The sequence below is a fragment of the Pagrus pagrus genome, assembly GCF_965226575.1.
Source record: "Pagrus pagrus genome assembly, chromosome: 12".
NCBI lineage: Eukaryota > Metazoa > Chordata > Actinopteri > Spariformes > Sparidae > Pagrus > Pagrus pagrus.
This window is the reverse complement of record NC_140196.1, coordinates 9,264,713-9,282,131: the sequence shown is the minus strand read 5'-3', so window position 1 is coordinate 9,282,131 and position 17,419 is coordinate 9,264,713. Positions and strand designations below refer to the sequence as shown.

Here is a 17,419-nt window from a genome sequence, read left to right as displayed (position 1 = left end):
CATGTTGTTTTATAACAAGGAGAGGCAAAGTTGTGCATTAAAATGCAGACACAACGATAATTGGCACCAATCTAGCGCACTTACAAGAGCAATCAACTGAATAAATGCCAGGTATAGCCTTTAGGAGACTGGCACGCAATCAGTGCACGTGCAAATGAGAGCCTGCAGTATGACCTATCATGTGACATTATTTAACCATCCATCTACAGCAAATACATCAGACAGATACATCACTGAACACATACACAAAGCATATTCGCCTAACCGTGCAAACAGACCATCTCTCAAACTGAAAAAAGCACCACGGCGGATGCTGACAGACAGACAGACAGACAGCCTACAACAAGCCAAACATCACCACGGCGGGTGCTCTCTCTACCACAACCAACCACCAGGCCTACACAACCTGCGGTCTTTCCGTTCGCCCACCTGCTTCATTGTCCAACCAGCCGGCAGGTCACCTGTGCTAGCAGCAGTAGCAGCTAACGTTAACTTACCTCAACTTCACGTTGTTCTTCTGAGGAGTCACTGGGTGGGAGAGGGTCCCCTGTTCTGGTACCGAGTGGGCCCACTGTGCTAGCTGCACCAGCATCGTCTCCCGGTGCCTCTTCGTCTCTGAGTGCCGCCTTTTTGGATGTGAACCCGAAGTGTGTGAGTGATACACTCTGGTTTAGCTTTCGCTTGCTAGCCATGTTTAGCATGACTTCTCAACGTCACGTCTTTCTTCTGTTTGGCGCACATGGCTAATTTGCATACGTGCGCAGGACCGGCTGGCTTGTGAATAAATGTTTTGGATTCTGAATACTGGACATGGTGAGCTCAAACACATTTTAGTGACCATTAGTGACAATAAGATATTTTATTTTTTTTATCTTTTTGACAAAATTTCGTATGTCGCCCACTCTCGCCACCGGCGGCAGCACTGAGCTCACTGACGAGTCTTCAGCTCCACAGGGAGAACCGCAGCCTTGGATTTAATCAGGTTGATGATTAAAATGGACACTATCATTCACACATTATTGGAATAAGTCGTGTTGTTATTACTTTTTCTCCTGGACCATTGCTGAGAGGATGATTACTTTATGTCTGGTGAGTTTCTTCTAAATACTTCCGTTACTGTTGTTAGGAGTAACAGTGACAAGACAGGGTGACGTTAATCCAGGTAACGTTATCTTCACTGTTAGCATTACACTGTTAATGTTAGCGTTAGGTACTTATATGTTTTTATGTGTATTTCTGTTAAGACAACAGTATTTCAAACTTTGTTATCTTAAATCAACTTTCCTAGCAACAAACAGTCAAGCCCTACTACTTGAAGCTAGCTACCTAACGCTAATATAGCTTTTACAGCTAGGTTAGCAGCTAGTGGCTAATTTACATGCTTAGCAACATTTTAAAAGCCACATGCATCCATCTCATAAAATGTGTCAATAACATCCAATATAGAACAGTTATAGCCATATTGAACTTCATTAATATTCACTGAGAAACAAATACATTATTTCAAGAGAATAATTCTGCTTAAAATTAGATTAAATGGAAAATCTCCAATGGTAGATGAGATACCTTACTATTATTTTAGGTGGCTATTTTGTAACCTTGTGTTTAATTTTCTACAATTGACACTAATGATATTTTATATAACAGTAAGACCTATATCTGTGAATTGCTGATTGCTCTAAAAATCTTTATTTTAGCAAACTGTGCTGTTTACTTTTATAAGTGCACTACTCAAAATAAGTTAGGGATATTGGGATATGGGTGCATATGTACCTGTGCATGGATATGCAATAAAAGTCCCATGAAATGTGTTGGGTACCAAAAATATTGACAAAACTCAAATAAAAAATTCAGACATGTCACAGAATAAAATATCCCAATATCCCTTACTAATTTTGAGAAGTATACTTTTTATACTTACTTTGGCTGTTGCTAATTTTTGAGCACTGAGGGTTAACGAAGAGTTAGTATTTCCCTACCCACACACCCTTTTCTGTCATTTTTAGGGCTGTGAAACAGGTTTTTAGTTATCAAAATTATTCTGCAGAGATTTTTTGATTGTGATTTATTGTTTTGTTAATAGAATATCAAACGATGAAACAATGCCAGTTATAATTTCCCACTGTTCAAGTTGACATTTTTAAATGTTTCGCTTTATCCAACCCAAAAAACCCAAAAGATATTCAGATTACTATCAGGAATAACAAAGGGAAAGCATTGAATTCTCAAGTTTAAGAGGCTAAAACTGTTTCTGTTGACTGATTACACAATTAATTGCCTGATAATTGCAGCCCAATCTGAAATCTAGCTGAGTAATGGATTGATAAATAAAATTTGGTGGTTCAAGCTTCTGTGATGTGAGGATTTCTGCATCTTTTCCTTTTTGAAATCATTGCAAACTGAATATTTTTCAAAAATTTGACTGTTGGTGGGAGTAAACAAGCTATTTTAAGACAACGCCTTGAGCATATTTTATTGATATATTGTTGGGTTTTTTTTCATGATACATTTGTTTCTCTTTTGTTTTTCAGCTGATATTGATGCCAACTCAAATCCTGGAGCAAATTCACAACAAGCTTCATGTTCTGTGCGATGGAAAATTTGATGCTGATTCTATGAACAGCATGGGGAAAATGCAGCCACTAGAGGCTGCACTAGCAAGGACACAGACACATAGATCAATAATGAGAGCGAGAAAGACAGAGGAATCAATGGAGAAACAGCAAAAAAAGGGATGGTGAGATAGTGTGCAGTTCAGTCCACCATAAAAGAGTGACAGAGTGAAGAAATAGTAGGAGTGGGCATCATACCAGCTGACAACCTGAGAGAGAGAGAGAGAGGGAGAGAGAGCATCTCAGCTCACTACAGAGAGAGAGAGGGAGAGAGAGAGAGGGAGAGTGGAGCAGCTCTCAACCACGTTGCCGTCCTCATATTTCCCTCTGCAGCTGTGCGAGGCAGAGTGAGCGGCGGAGAGGAGAGAGCACATCTGAGTCTGGTGGAAACAGCAGGACCACGTACCACTTGGCAGAGAGATCGATGCACTTACGCCAAGCCACACAGGAAGGGTGAGCTGCCCGTAGGACGTCCGTGTACTGCCACTGAGAGAGAGGGAGGGAGAGCGCGAGAGAGTGGTCAAAGGGACAGAGGGAGTGAAGAGAGAGCGAGAGGGAAGAAGATTACCCAAGGCCAATTTGAAAGCTTTTAGCTGGTCACTCAGAGCAGGTGAGTTAACTTGAGCTTGTGTGGGATGGATGTTGGGCAGGTGTATTCAGCTTGTGACAAAAGTGTGCGTGTACGTGTGTGAGTCCTGTGTCTTCACTCTTGCACAGTTGTGTATTCATTTGCCTGCGTGTGTCTCCTGCTGTAGTTTGTGCATCACTTGCAAGACAGCGTGCATTTATAGTCATAGCCAGGTGATTAACTGGGGAACCTTGGTATCAATCAGAGCGTTATCATGCTGAGCAGAGAGGAGCACAACAATAGCTGCTTAACGACCCCCTCATGCTGGTTTGTGTGTTTGCATGTGTGTGCTTTTGCAGTTAAAGTGCAATTGTGTGTGTTGTAGAAGAGTTTTGTTGTAACAGGTGAAACATGTCCACTTGGGCAATTTAATGGAGTCATTATAAAAGCTTGCCTTGAGGAAATTAATTGGAGTTGTTGATCCCATAATGTGGCAATTTGTCACGATGGGAAGGATGTTTGTCCAAATCCACTGGTTTAATCTTTGAATGGAGAACTTATTGTGTCAGTTCAAGGATTTTCTTCTCTTTCGTGCTCCTACTGAGTTTGGATGAATGTTTAGGGAATCAGTTTTAAACAATTAAAACTCTGGTTGTTGACTGATGTCATTTTGCACACATCACATGATGAAAATATCTTTTTCTAACTGAAATATAATGATACTGTTGTGCTTTAAGAACTGTAAACATACTGTGCTGATAATTAGTTTGGAAAGTTGTCCTTATCTAACAAACACACAACAAAATGCTTGTTTTTCCATCAGTGACTGGTGCTTTTTAAGTCCAATTTACCGCCTTTTCTGCACAGATATTTCAGTGCATTTCAGCTAAAGTGACTTATTCTTAGCTATGGTGACATTTAGAAAGTTGGTCCTTATGTGCACCAAATTCTCATGCTGTACCTGCTTTAGAAATACTGAGCTATGCTCAATAAGTCCCATCATCCATCTATAGGTGTCTCCGTCCATCTTCCTCTCCCTTTCCCATACCTTCCCCCTCCTGCTCCCCTCTTTCCCTCCATGTCATTCTGTGAAGGTTATTGCCATATATCGAGTTGGTTTAATTTGTCAAAGTCAGCCACATATTGTCCACGGTCGCAGCAGGGGGAACAGATTGGGGGATTCAGAGGCAGGTATTGACACCATATTGGAGGCTGGCAGAAAAAAAGGCAGAAGTAGTGAAAGCCAGGGACACAAGCAGCAGAGAGAAAATCACAAATTCAGTTTCTGAGCTGAGCAGCTAATTTCTGAGACAGTTTTTTTCCTGACTGTGTAGGCTGTGAGTGGGGAGGCTTGAGGTTATCGGTCTCTGGATTCATCATAGCACGCTCTCAGCTTGGCTCTCCCTCTCTCCCATGTGGGTCCTGTGTCATTAAGCTGAGACACCGAATCTGAGAGATCACTTTCTCCTTCCATATCTCTTTCTCTTCTTGGATTCACTCTCTCCAACTCTCCGACTCTCCGTCTTTGTCTTTACCTCTCGCTGGCTCTTTATCTGTTCATTACTCACTCTCTGACTGTCTTTCTCACACACATACTGTACATATGCAGAATCTCACACAGAAGACATTTGTACAAGTGTAACTGCATTTGTGGAAACTGCTGCTCATAAAACATTTAGAAATCATTTGATTAAATTTACATTAAATACAGATTACTATACTGTGGCTCTAATATTTACCATGGTGAAGAGAGATATCCTATAAATTTGCAAGATTTCTCTGGGACATACATTACAGTTTAACAGTATGAGAATAAATGCAAGATTCTTCCAACATTTGCTCTAATTGTTCTTAGTTTCCTGTTTGCATTTGTTGCTGTTTAGTCTAGATAAGTGGTTAAATTGCAAATGCAAATTGTTTCTATAAATTGCTTCAGGAGCAGGTGGTATTTGTTGAATCTTTCTCACACTGTCAGGATTATCTTCGTTATTTCCCTTCCCTCTGTCTCCGAATCCTTCACATTTATTTGAGTGCCAATGGGCAGCTGAACAAGATTGCAATCGTCTACGTGGTAATTAATAATTTACATAATACTTCATTCGGTGGGAATTTTATTTTCCTCTGCGCCAGTGTTAATTGTGTTAGCTAAGCTACCGTCATTACTTATCGTTACGGAGACAGTTAAATGTGGACATATCCAGCTTTCATTAGCGACCGCGTCATCCATCAGATGCTGCACAGATTTAAACTCAGTAGCAGTAAAAGAAAGTGCAGTAAAAGGACAGAAATCTTTAACCGTTTGTTCTTCTTTCAGTTGTAATTTAAACACACTTCACACAAGAAGAGTTTCTTTGTTTGCTAATTAGACGAGCGCTCTAATGGCTCAGAAACAGGCACATTGAGTTTGCACAGTTTTATTAACGTGAAAACAATTCTCATAATTATTTAGTGCGTACTTTGTTATTTTCTTCCTGTACAATTAATACATTATACATGTTTAGTGCATTATTAAAAAGCCTTAGAGAGACCAGCGAACAGAACATTTTCCTGACCATGGTTCATCTTTTCAAGAAGTACCTCAACGGCCTCCTTTGCTATCATCTCAGTCTGTGTGATGAATGTTGAGTAGACAGCTCTGATTTATGTTTTCAAGGTAGAGGAGCCAGACATGGGAATTTGTCTGAACAAATTGTGTGAACTATTACCCTTCTTTCTTTTCCTTTCTTTCTTGCTTTATGTTATACTGTGTTCCCTCTCTGCTGTCCTCTGTCCTTCTCTTACTGTTCTCCCCATGGGGTTACTCTTGAGCTAAAGGATACACAAATGTACAGGCAAACAGTATTGGGATGTGCAATGATGTGTGGATCTGGACCAAATCTTCAAGTTATTATGGCCAAATATATAATAGTAATGGTATCATCACTGATATAGCCATCAGTGAGGATGCCGTTGTTGGACTATCGAGGGGGAAACTCGACTGCACATACAGTATTCAGTGGGCCACATAACCAGGTAGAAAGTAAACCCAGTAGCTAGAAAACGTTCATAGCGTATACGCCCAGCCGAGGATTCTCATTGGTCTGAATAGGCGCCATCTACGACTTGGCGGTATGACCTTAAAATAATATGATTTTTTCAGGCCATATCGGGATACACAAAACTTTTCAAAAACAATTCATAAATGCTAGGACTCGACAACAAATTCAAATATCACAACATTTTCAACTAAATAGGCCCTACTGATGTCGGTAGTGCAACAATATTGTAAGGATGATTATTGGTAACATTTTTTTATTGGTACTTTGGTACTACTACATTTCTGATCAATAATCATCAGTCATGTGGATATAAATGACTAAGTGAGTAAAGGCAAGTATTCAAACAAGAAGAACATCCTGGTAAGTTTAGAAAATGTTAAATCATTTTACTGTAATTTAGCCTTGAAAACAAGGAAAAGACAACACATATACCATATCCCGATATAACAATATCCAGACCATACATGCATGTCGTCTCATACCACGATAAGGATATATATCGTATATATTGCCCACCTGTAGTGCCATCATTACATTTGGTATCAAGTTCCTCTTATACAGTACATCTATAATTAGGTTGGACTATTGTTGTCCTGACATTATATGGTCTGGCCCTGGCAAAAGGCTACTGAAGCCTGTTAGGGATTTTTTTCCCATTAAAAGATATTTTGTATTTAGCACTAAGTAAGTTGAAGCTCTTTACTGAACCCAACAGTGGAGACAATACCATCAGTGAAAATCACAGCTCTCCACAGTTGATCTCTCGACCACAAAGCACTTTATTAACAGAAGACAGATGAATGTGCCAATTATGCTGATCTTATCAAGACACTTGTCTGTCTGACTGCCTTGGGTCTCACACAGTGTGCTGTCAGCGCACTCTGTGTGTGAACATCTCTCCTCTCTAATAAAATGTAATAGATGAAGAAAAGCAGTTGCACTGTGACAGAAGGGCTGATGGAACCGCAAGTTTGCAGTATTTGCTGGTTGGGAATGCCTGATCTGGCGAGATGTTGTAAATTTCACATACGCAGCCCCCCAACGGTGTAGAGTGACAGTGCTGAGAGGGGGAAAAACAGGAATCGATGGCAGGATGTCCAAGAATGCAGGTCTCGGCTATATTCTGGACCACTGACGAAGTCCATTTGTTTTTTCAAACTGTTTTGATGCCGTCTGATTTAACCACATAATCGATCACGCTGTAGAAGTAGTCGGAAGTGCTCAAAAAAGATGTGACTGTACATCACCAATGAGTTATAGAAGCAGGACAGGAGCTAGGATTGTTTTTAAGCCGCTCGCGGTGCTTTGTTTTACTGTGTGTTAAACAGCGAGTGGAGAGAAAATGACAAAGCTCAGAGGATCATAAAAGGTAGGGAGAAATTTCAACTGCCCACTTGAAATAATGGAGGGAATGTGTGTAAGATTGGAGAGCTTTATAGTCATTTGAGCCGTTTTCTTTTCCTTTCCAAAGCAAATTTCCTACATGGGATGACATACTTGAACTGATATAAGCCTCTGATTTATATCATATCATAGGAGCTGTAGAGACATATTCACCTTGGTCTTTATTTCAGCTCGTGAAATCGCAGGAATCTAAATTGCTTTTTTTGCCACTGCGTTTCAAACTGAATCCGAAGAGTTCAGAGTTCAACCGAGTGTACTTGTAGGGTAAGTATTCCCGTTTCCAGGATCCATGGCGTGCAGTGTTGCATGCGGAAGTACCTTCCGCGGCCTGCATGTGCTAAATCTTTTTTACAAGCGCCCGCCTTATGAATCTTGTGGGGATATGCGTGAGAGGTTTTATTTTTATCCCACATCGTCCAGGCTTCCCCAGCGTTTAGGGAAGCTGGGCAGGCCATGTTAATGATCCTCATTAGCCAAGGAGCTTGAATCCAAACTGGAATTCTTCCACTTCAACTGCTACTTAACATTTCCTCTCCCCTCCCTGTCTGTCTTTCTGTCCCTCTCTCTCTTTTTTCCACTATCTTTCTACACTATCTTTTCCAACCCCCTGACATTTTTCATCTCCTTCTTTCTCTCTTGCTCTCTCCTCCACCTGAGTGTCTGCACTGGGAAATAGCCTGTAAAGGTCTTTCATCTCTTTCAGCCTCTTCTTCAGACATATTTTTTAGAGATATTTACTGCTCAGTGCAGGTCTCGCGGGTACTGGTGTGTCTACCTGTGTGGGTGCATTTGTGTATGTATGATCATGTATGTGCACATTGTCGGTGTGATGTCCTTTGAGAAAAGGAAATGTTCCAGATGACCTCTGGTACTAGTTGCTTCTTCTTCCCTACTGTGAAGTGAAAAGCTTAAAGTTCAGGCGTGAGCCCCCTCCAGGCAGCCTGTGAAGGATGTTCAGATATACAAACATGTCGGCTCAAGAGACACCTTTTGCTGAAGGGTAAATATGCTCTGGCTCTGTTTATACAACAACTGTGCAGTAGTTAGAGGCAGACGTTGTTTGATACCTGGCTGACTGGGGATTATCGGAAGCTGTACAGTCCGACCTGATACACTGCATCAGTTTGATACGTATCTCAATGTTTTGTCTTAATATAACCTTTATACAGGAAGGGAAGTCACACTGCAAATAGAGCAGAAAACCCCCCCCCCCCCCCCCCCCCCCCAAAATGTGCCCTGAATACATGAATTATCCTGAAGTACAGGTTCGCAATGTTCTGTTTAAATGTGTCTAATTTGCATTTTTTTGGAGAAGTTTCTAATTACGAAGTCTTACTGATGGGGGAAAAGGTTAAAGAATTACCATTCTGGAGCAGGTTTTTTTGTGTCATAAGGGATGTTGCCTGAACTGTGTAGCTTGTGAAGCTCTTTAAACTTGACATTTGGGCTTTTTGGAACTAATCTCGTTTGCACTTTTGCTGAAGATACTTAACTGATAAAGTAATATCAGCAATTAAAACGTTCAAACTAAGAAGATAAATTCCTTTCATTTAGCTTCCCCAGATAGATTCCTCTCCTCCTCTACGCTCGTCTTCTTCATCTTCTCTTATTTCCTCGCCATAAAAGACAAATGGCAGACTAGGGTGAAATAACAGTTTATTACTTCAGCAGCCAAACGATCTGATTGAACTGTTAATCAGTGAAAGAGTTCTGATATGAACATTAAATAAATATATATTGACTTTTAATTGAGAGGGTTGACATAGCAGCCTGTCTGCTCTCCTCCTAATTAACCTATCAAACTGGCATCCTAAAAACTTGCTAATAAACTGTCAACTTATTGGATACATATTTTTAATTAAGCAGATGGAAATGTATACAAATTCTTAAAATGTAAAATATAAAGACAACCTGGCAATTTGTGTTTTGTGAGCGAGCAAAGACGTCTTTTATATGTTTCAAGGAACATCAACCAAAGTCAGCGTGGAAAAAGAAGAGAGTGTAGTGTGTGCCTTGTGGCCAATGCTGTTTTTAAATCTTTTGAGGCAAGTCCAAGTCTTGAGAAGCAAAGAAAAGTCCTCTGTAAATTGCAAAAAACTTGCAAGATATTTGGGTCTCTGAATATGGATTTTTAAAAGACATGAATATTTCTCTTTTTAAAATTGTTGAGTGTGAAAGCCAATTATGAACTTGTAAAGAATAGTTTTGAAAACAAGTTTTCTAACTCAAAGTCCACTTGAACCTTGAGCAAAGACCATCTTGTCATACCGTAAAAAAGTGTTTTTTACATAGTCAACAGCAGGCCTTTTTAATCCCTGAGCCTCGTCGTTGACTAATCAAAGCCTGCGACTATGCAAGGCCTTCCTGTTGCTGTATTTATTTTCTGGCATTTAGACTTGAATAACTTTGCTTTAAAGTTTCAAAGTGTCAAGTCCAATCAACAGGATTGAAGTATACATACAAAGTCGCTCTCCTTGTGACTGAGCTCGATGCAGCGGGTTAATGGAGCGGTGTAGGGATGATGTAATATTGTAGGCCAGCCTGGAAATTAGCATCATCCTGGTTCCCTCGACAAAAAGCTTATGGGTTTTTTTAGTTTGATTTTGGATTAGCGCTGAAAATAAGCTCTGTGGCAAAAACAAGCATATGATACTTGCACGTTTTGTTCGGCAAGATAATCTTCGCAGATCAACACCACATTTGTGATTTTCGAAGCGTAAATTAAATCAATAGTGGTAAAAATGTTAGGCTTTAAACAAACTACACTGCAATCGCATTGCTTAACGTCACCACCACTAAGCGTCTTACTACAGACTAGAGTTAGTATAGTTTGCAACAGCCTCTGTAGTCGCAGTTAGCTATTTGTTAGTGAGTTAGGGCTCATTTCTGCGGCTCATTTCTTGAGGCTTTGAACGCTTACATCTGTGGCTAGTAAACTGCATGAGATGCGGTTTGAAAAAAACAAAACATGAAAGCAAACTATATTATGTCATTTTTTTAATTATTTACTCTGATGAATGGTATGAGCGTGCTTAGATTTTGACAGACGGTGCAGGGGTTTCTCTGCACTACACACAAAGCACGAGGGACATCATGTCATGCACAAACATACGATAAATATTAAAAGTAATTAATTAATAATAAATCCATTCTGTAGATTTTCACAATCTCAGCTGGTATGCTGTACTGTTCTGACTTAAAAGTGTCACAGTCCATTTCCACCCCTGTTGACAACATAACAGCAGTTCTGTCTTTGATCATAAAAAAATGGATATCTCTCTGTACCTTTCTCTCACTCCAGGATACGGACTAATTTGACTCTAAAAAACACTTTTTAAATGAAACATGGAGACCACACACCAATCAAATCGGTACCTTCACACACCAGTTAATTACACATGTGATTAAGAACTAAGACAGTTATTTGTCTCTGTGAACCTTCCATCTGTCTGCCATTTACCAGAATGGTGTCATTAACTTAATTTGTCCTTAGCTCATACAAAAAGCCATTTTCATTCCTAGCACACACTGAGCAATTATGACTGCTCCAGTTGTCCCATTTGCATAGTTCCATAGAATATGCATTCTGATAGATTAGATTTTCCACTTAATATGCAAAACAGAGCTGTTACGGGGTGGTTTTGCACAAGATATATCTAATAATTGGCTCAACTGCGCAACACTGATTTTTTTTTTGTTGTAATACCACAGGGTATGGATACTGATAGATTTTAATTAATATATCCGCATTGTTACCAAAAAACAAACAAACAAAAAACACTCTGAATTCAACACAACTTTGCCAAAAGGTTGCTGCAATGTCCTCTGGTCACATGCTCACCTTTGCCATCATTAGGCTACCTCAAGGAGAATGTACTGTTAACAGGATAGGAAGGATAGGACCTTAATGTCATGCTGTTTAAAGGCCATGTGAGAGAAAGAACAGTGAAAAGATGCAGGATAGGTCAGTGGTTGAGTATAAAGCCATGTGCTGTGTACACTGAGATGGAGGATGTCTGTAATGTTTAGTGCTGATGCAAGCATGGATACATTTAGCTGTTTATTGACATTGACATTTCATTTCATTGTTAACAGTCTCTTTATATTGATCATCATTTTCACAAGATTCATGATCTAAGTTTGAACAATATAGAACTGATCTGTTAGGTATGCTCCACTGACACCGGTCCTAATGTGTCAATGGTCTGGCTATCTTAAATGTGTTGGTTTAGTAAAGTAATTTACTGTAGAGCCATTTTTTTAAAATGTATTTTTGTATATTTCTCATTGCCTGGTGTGCTTGCTAACTTACGACTTCTTTTTTGTTTTTTGGATCAGAGAGTTTCATATTCTACAATCTACATTTCCATGATATTAATCACTGCAGTATCTCAGGCCTTGCACAAAAACCTACTATATATTCTATTATTTTGTTGCAGCCAGAACCTAGATGATATTACCCATATTCTACAGAATTTTCATTGATCTCTTCCAATCAATATCTATCCTTTTGAAGAGTGATGAGACATTTTTCAACCTACTTTCATAGGACAGATCTAGCATCTGAAATCCAATAAGGTGCCCTGGGGGCTATGGAACAGTTGCAGCATGATACACGATTTGGATGCAGTTTTTCCTTTGCACACTTTGTAACCACGTTTTGTCATCAGATTTGTGACACTGAAGCGACGTGAAACATGTTGTGAAAACATTCTCATCAGGGTAGCTCTGCAAAACTCAGCAGATGCTTCTGATATTCAGGATATCATCTGATTTTGTGGTCTGGGCTCCAAAATCACTGCTGTGTGCCATGATGACAATTGGTTTGTTCCCACTAGACAAATACACTCCGCATGAGTCCTTAATTGTGCACATATGTCATGCTCAAAGTGGCTGTAGGTTTTAAATGCCAACAGAACATTCATTTTCATATGTTAATTAAAGGCATAGGGTGTTCTAATTTATTTAATTGATTAGCATTTTTGGCTTTGTTACCAAGAGGGATACTGCTCTTGTGTATGGATTAACTGTTTGCTAATCAGAAAAAGTTGATAACTCCCTTTCAACGTACAGACCAATATGTTTTTGTCTGGGCCAATACTGATACAATTTATTGGTAATCAAGGACACCAACAACCCTAAAGTACAATTTTGTGGTACTTCAGTTGAGTAATTCCATTTTCTTCTAACTTAGATTCACACTAAATGTATTTGATAACTTTTAATTACTAGTTACTTTGAAGATTCAGATTAGTCAGTGTTGATAGGCTATTACTTGTGACGTGTAACCAGATACTGTAGTGTGCAGAACATTGAGTGAGACCACAGAGAGAGGATGCCACATCAGAGCCAAAGAAGTGCATTTTTAAACTAAAATGTCACTCAGTAGAGTGCATACCTCCGCCAAGGCCCAACAGTCCACTTTTGTACTCACTCATAGATACCAGCCACCTTAATAAGCCAGATTCTTTTGTTCAGTGAGATCCATGCATTTTTCCCTGACAAATTAATGACGATGTGGAAAAATCTCGCAGAGTCAAAGAAAATGAGAAAAAACATTCCTGGATCTGTCCCTTTATTTGGATCTGCACCAAAGGTTATAGGGTACTCTTCTGGGCCAAGACTCATCCTTTATCCAAGTTTTGTGGAAATCCGTTCTTTAGTTTTTGAGTAATTTGAGAAACCAACCAACCAACTGACAAATGGACACCTCAGCAAAAAACACTGATACCAATAATCGGAAAAATGCTGAATATCAGCCCTGATAATCTGCCAAGCTGATAATTGTTCCTTCCCTTCTACAAATTCTTGTGCATACATTTCTGTTTATGTAGTAAAAAGATTTCAAAAAAATCGACATACCCATCTCCATTCATTGTCTTAAATTTGCCATTCAGCAATTTTCTTGTTTTGTTGTTGTGCACAGTAGATTTCGAAAGCTTTAGTGTTAAAATAAAGGAGATGAGAGAGTTTGTTTTGAACATTAGAGGGAGGAGAGTGCCTGTAACTCAAGCCTAATGCTAAGCTACACGTGTCCTAGCTATGGCAGACAAACTACAAATGTTGTTGTATTTGCCAAAATGTAGGTCTGTTTCTTAAAGATTTAAAAAAGAGTCAAACCAATGGTAGAAAGCTTGCTTGAATAAGGGTAGGTCTTTGGCTCTCAGCTTATAGCAAGTCTATCTTGGAGTGATGTGTCTCTTCAGGTTTGCTTGAGTGTTCCTTTTTTCTTTCCTGTCCCAAAAAAGTATTTATCCTATAAATGTCTGCATGTATCTTAAATTAATAAACATGGCACAGGTACATGCAGTCATAGTGTAGATGAAAAAAAGTCATGTTAGAATACTATGGCATCTAAAAACATCTGAGGTATCACAACAACAACAACAGTTTTTAAGATATCCCAAGGAACAACTATCATCTTCGAAACCAAGGCAGGATAAAATGCATGAACCAAAGCAAGAGCTGACCAATTATCTGAACAGTTTATCTTGACGATAAAACACTGAAATATTAGTACACAGTTTGACAGGCTAGACATATTAATTAATAGTTTTTGAGACACTAATCCAGACATTATGCATCATTAATCAGCACACTGCTGTCTAGGTCACAGGGATTGGTGGCATTTGTACTCGAGCACCGTTTTTCACAAAAACAATTAATATGTACAGTGGCGGTCAAATACCTGTTGGTGAATAGCTGAGCACAGAGGCACCACAATGCAGAGGTAGTTTTTCTGTTACCTCAACACCTTTGTAACAATTAAATTGTTGTACTCTTAATTATTGCGGTGGTATTCGAACACCAACTGTTGGAAGCCGAATGACTTCCTGACAGCCACTGGGTCACAAGGCAGTAAGTACTGCTGTGCCGCTGATTAAATTCACCCAATAATTAAGCAGACATCATTGATTCCCTGCAGAGAAATGGAGAAATGGAGAGAGTGTGTGTGAGTGAGACTCCCTCGCTGTCCCTGTGCTTCCTGTAGCCCCTGCAGCGGTGGGCCAGTCAGATATGCGTAATTTGGGAAATGAGCAGAAGTCAATTCCACTTAAACAGACAGTGGTGGTTGGACACATCGATGTTCCATGCATTGTTGACTCCCTTCATTTTCTTCCCCCCTGATTTCCTCTGTGTAATTGACAGAGCGATCGAAGGGAATGAGAATGTGTGTCCTAGATTATGATCGTGTGTGTAATGTGGTGTGTAAGAATTTAAAACTACAGAGTCACGTAATGCTTCAACAATTTAGGATAGTTGTTTATGTGTCGGACCCCCGCCGTTTGAAAATTAATCAGCAGCTTCAAAAGTAGAGCGCACAATCAGGTTTGTTTACAGTATCAGAAAGAATCAAGTCCACATGAATAAGAGTTTGGTTAGGGGTAAGTTAATGAATGTAGTGATAAAATTAGTTCTTGTGAGTTTAGGAATGCAAATGTATGCTTGTGTGGGTGCCTGTCTGTTACAGAGAGTGTTGTTTCTCTCACATATGTGTGGGCAAGGGGAGTACACACCACATTACAGCCACTCACACCAGAAAGCAGAGGAAGGTGTTTTATTTTTGATGCCAGTGCATGTATTTTATACTGTAGTTATTCTCCCACAGCTGGCTACCAGAGCTACCACAGCTAGCAAATTTGTCGCCACAGTCAGTCCCCACATATCAAGAAGAACCATTGTAAAATCAATTGCAGGAAAATTAATGAAAGGGGCAGTTTGCCACAGTTGTAGCCTCAAGTCTACCATTATGTTGGTCCTCGAACTATACGTAGTATTGCCAAGTCATTTGTATGTCCAGGTCTCACGCAAAGGCTATGTAAGGTGACAGGCATTGGAGCACATTAGAGGCTTTAAAGAGCACATCACTCTTTCGCTTTACCTGTTAATATAAATAAAATATGTTGCTGTTTTAATTACGCCAATGATGGCTTCTAGCTGAAGCAGGTTTTTAGAAAACTATTTATCTTGACTGGCGGTGTTCACTTTGTTTTGACACTTGCCACAACTGTACACCTGATCAGGGGAGGACCTGGATAATAATTCAGGCCGGGAATCTAACATCAGTCTGGGCAAACCTCCGCACTCAGTCTGTTTACAACAGACCACTTTGGTGCACTTTTGGAGTTTTTCTTTTGCACCTGGCATTTTTCCCCAGAGCTCAGAGCAAGACATGAGTTCATCATCATGATGCTCTGGTAGCTCTGAATGTGATCACTTGACCTTTGTTGCCCTGCGTTGTTTTCTATTTGATTTACACAATTTCATAGCATTTCTAACACTGCCCGTGCTACCGACAGCCAATCCGTGCAACCGCATTGTATCATAAAATCGATATATATCTCCCCAAAGAAGTTAGTTCACTTAGACATTGTTTTTCTTAGTACACAGTATACAAGCCTTATTGTATTTATGTTTTAATAAAAATCTATAATTAAACCCCTCAATTTTTCCCGGTGGTACTGAGCATGGTATCGAGTATCTTTTTTCAAAGTAATGTATCAAAGTTAGGAATTCCAGTATCATGACAACACTATTTGAAAAGATCTGATTCTTTGATAAAAAGTCAAATGTGCAATACAAACATGTATGGACTGAAGTCTTCTATGACTCCTACGGTGCATTTTGATAAGAAACAACATATCACTTAGTTCAAGCTTCTGTTGCCTACACCCCTAATGTTGAGCAGAAGTTAAAGATTACACTAGAGACCTGATAAAACATTCAGAAGTCTGAACCACTCAGCTTACCTGGTAAATTTTGGATGAATATGGCAAATGACACAGTGTTTTGTTCCTAATTACATTGCATAACAGCTCTAATTTGCTCCTCTGTCTGCTTTTCTCTTTAGTGCAGTAGCAGCTGAGGTTCATGGTAGTATTTAGAGCCATCCACCATTCAAAATTGACGGAAAGAAAAGATTTCTCAGAAATAATGAAATAAGTTTTGAAATAATTAAAACTGATGGCAATTATGTAAACTAGTAATCGTAAATTATCCAAGAGACTCCCATGATTCCTTGAGGGTATCATTAAATTAAAACGTTGAAATGGGAATTCATAGTGAGGGAAAATAGTTCTTGGCTCCAGTAAAAAGGAATTATTTTTTAAAGATCAGTGCATTACCGACAATACCCTGAAGTAGACTATCTTGGCTTCTGTAAAGCTTGTTGATAAAATGTTCCATCAGGCGGCCATAGCAGATAATTCCTGCAGAGAACTTCCATCAAAACATGAGAAATTTAACAGCAGCGTTGCTATGAAAAAACTGTCACTGTCATCTATCATCGCTTGATTATGGACACTTCCTGTTGAATAAATTCAGCCCTGTGAAGTACCTCATGATACTGTTGAATTATCAGTTATCAGTAGATGTGATGTTAATGAGTCAGTCAGAGTGACAACTGATATTAAAGCTTTTGTGATTTTAAAAAGGTACATTAGAGGCATTTAAGGCTAAGGACAGCAGATGCTCTTATGAAACAACCACATTTGACAAATGGCCATCCAGTCTTCCTCAGAGTTCATATTATTTTTCAATTTGTGTTATTATTTTATCTGTGTTATCCTCAGTAGATTTGTAGCTGTGGTTATCTAAATGACGAGATGGAGAAAGGGTTGTGCCATTATGTCATGAAGGATTTAATCATCTTGCGAAGATTCTTCTACTTCACTCACGTCTCTCCACTGAGCAGAGAACAATGTCCTGACTACATTTAAAAACTCAACAAGTTCATAATGTTCAATTAGTGTCAAATTTCATACATTAGATTTTTATTCTGAAACTATATTGTACCT

General features: G+C 39.3%; 1 protein-coding gene across 7 annotated transcripts in view; it reads left to right on the top strand.

The window, feature by feature from the left end:
• The first annotated feature begins 472 nt into the window (after window positions 1-472).
• The window catches only part of tnr (tenascin R (restrictin, janusin)), a 180,360-nt gene continuing 163,413 nt past the window's right edge, over window positions 473-17,419 (top strand). For 3 of the 7 annotated variants that reach the window (XM_084368096.1, XM_084368097.1, XM_084368092.1), the window contains exons 1-2: window positions 710-1,089; window positions 2,532-3,222. The gene's annotated coding sequence lies outside the window, so the exon portion shown is untranslated. Of the gene's footprint in view, window positions 652-709; window positions 1,090-1,121; window positions 1,163-2,531; window positions 3,223-17,419 lie in introns of those variants that run through there. The other 4 variants (XM_084368095.1, XM_084368094.1, XM_084368098.1 and 1 more) reach the window with 4 other exon arrangements.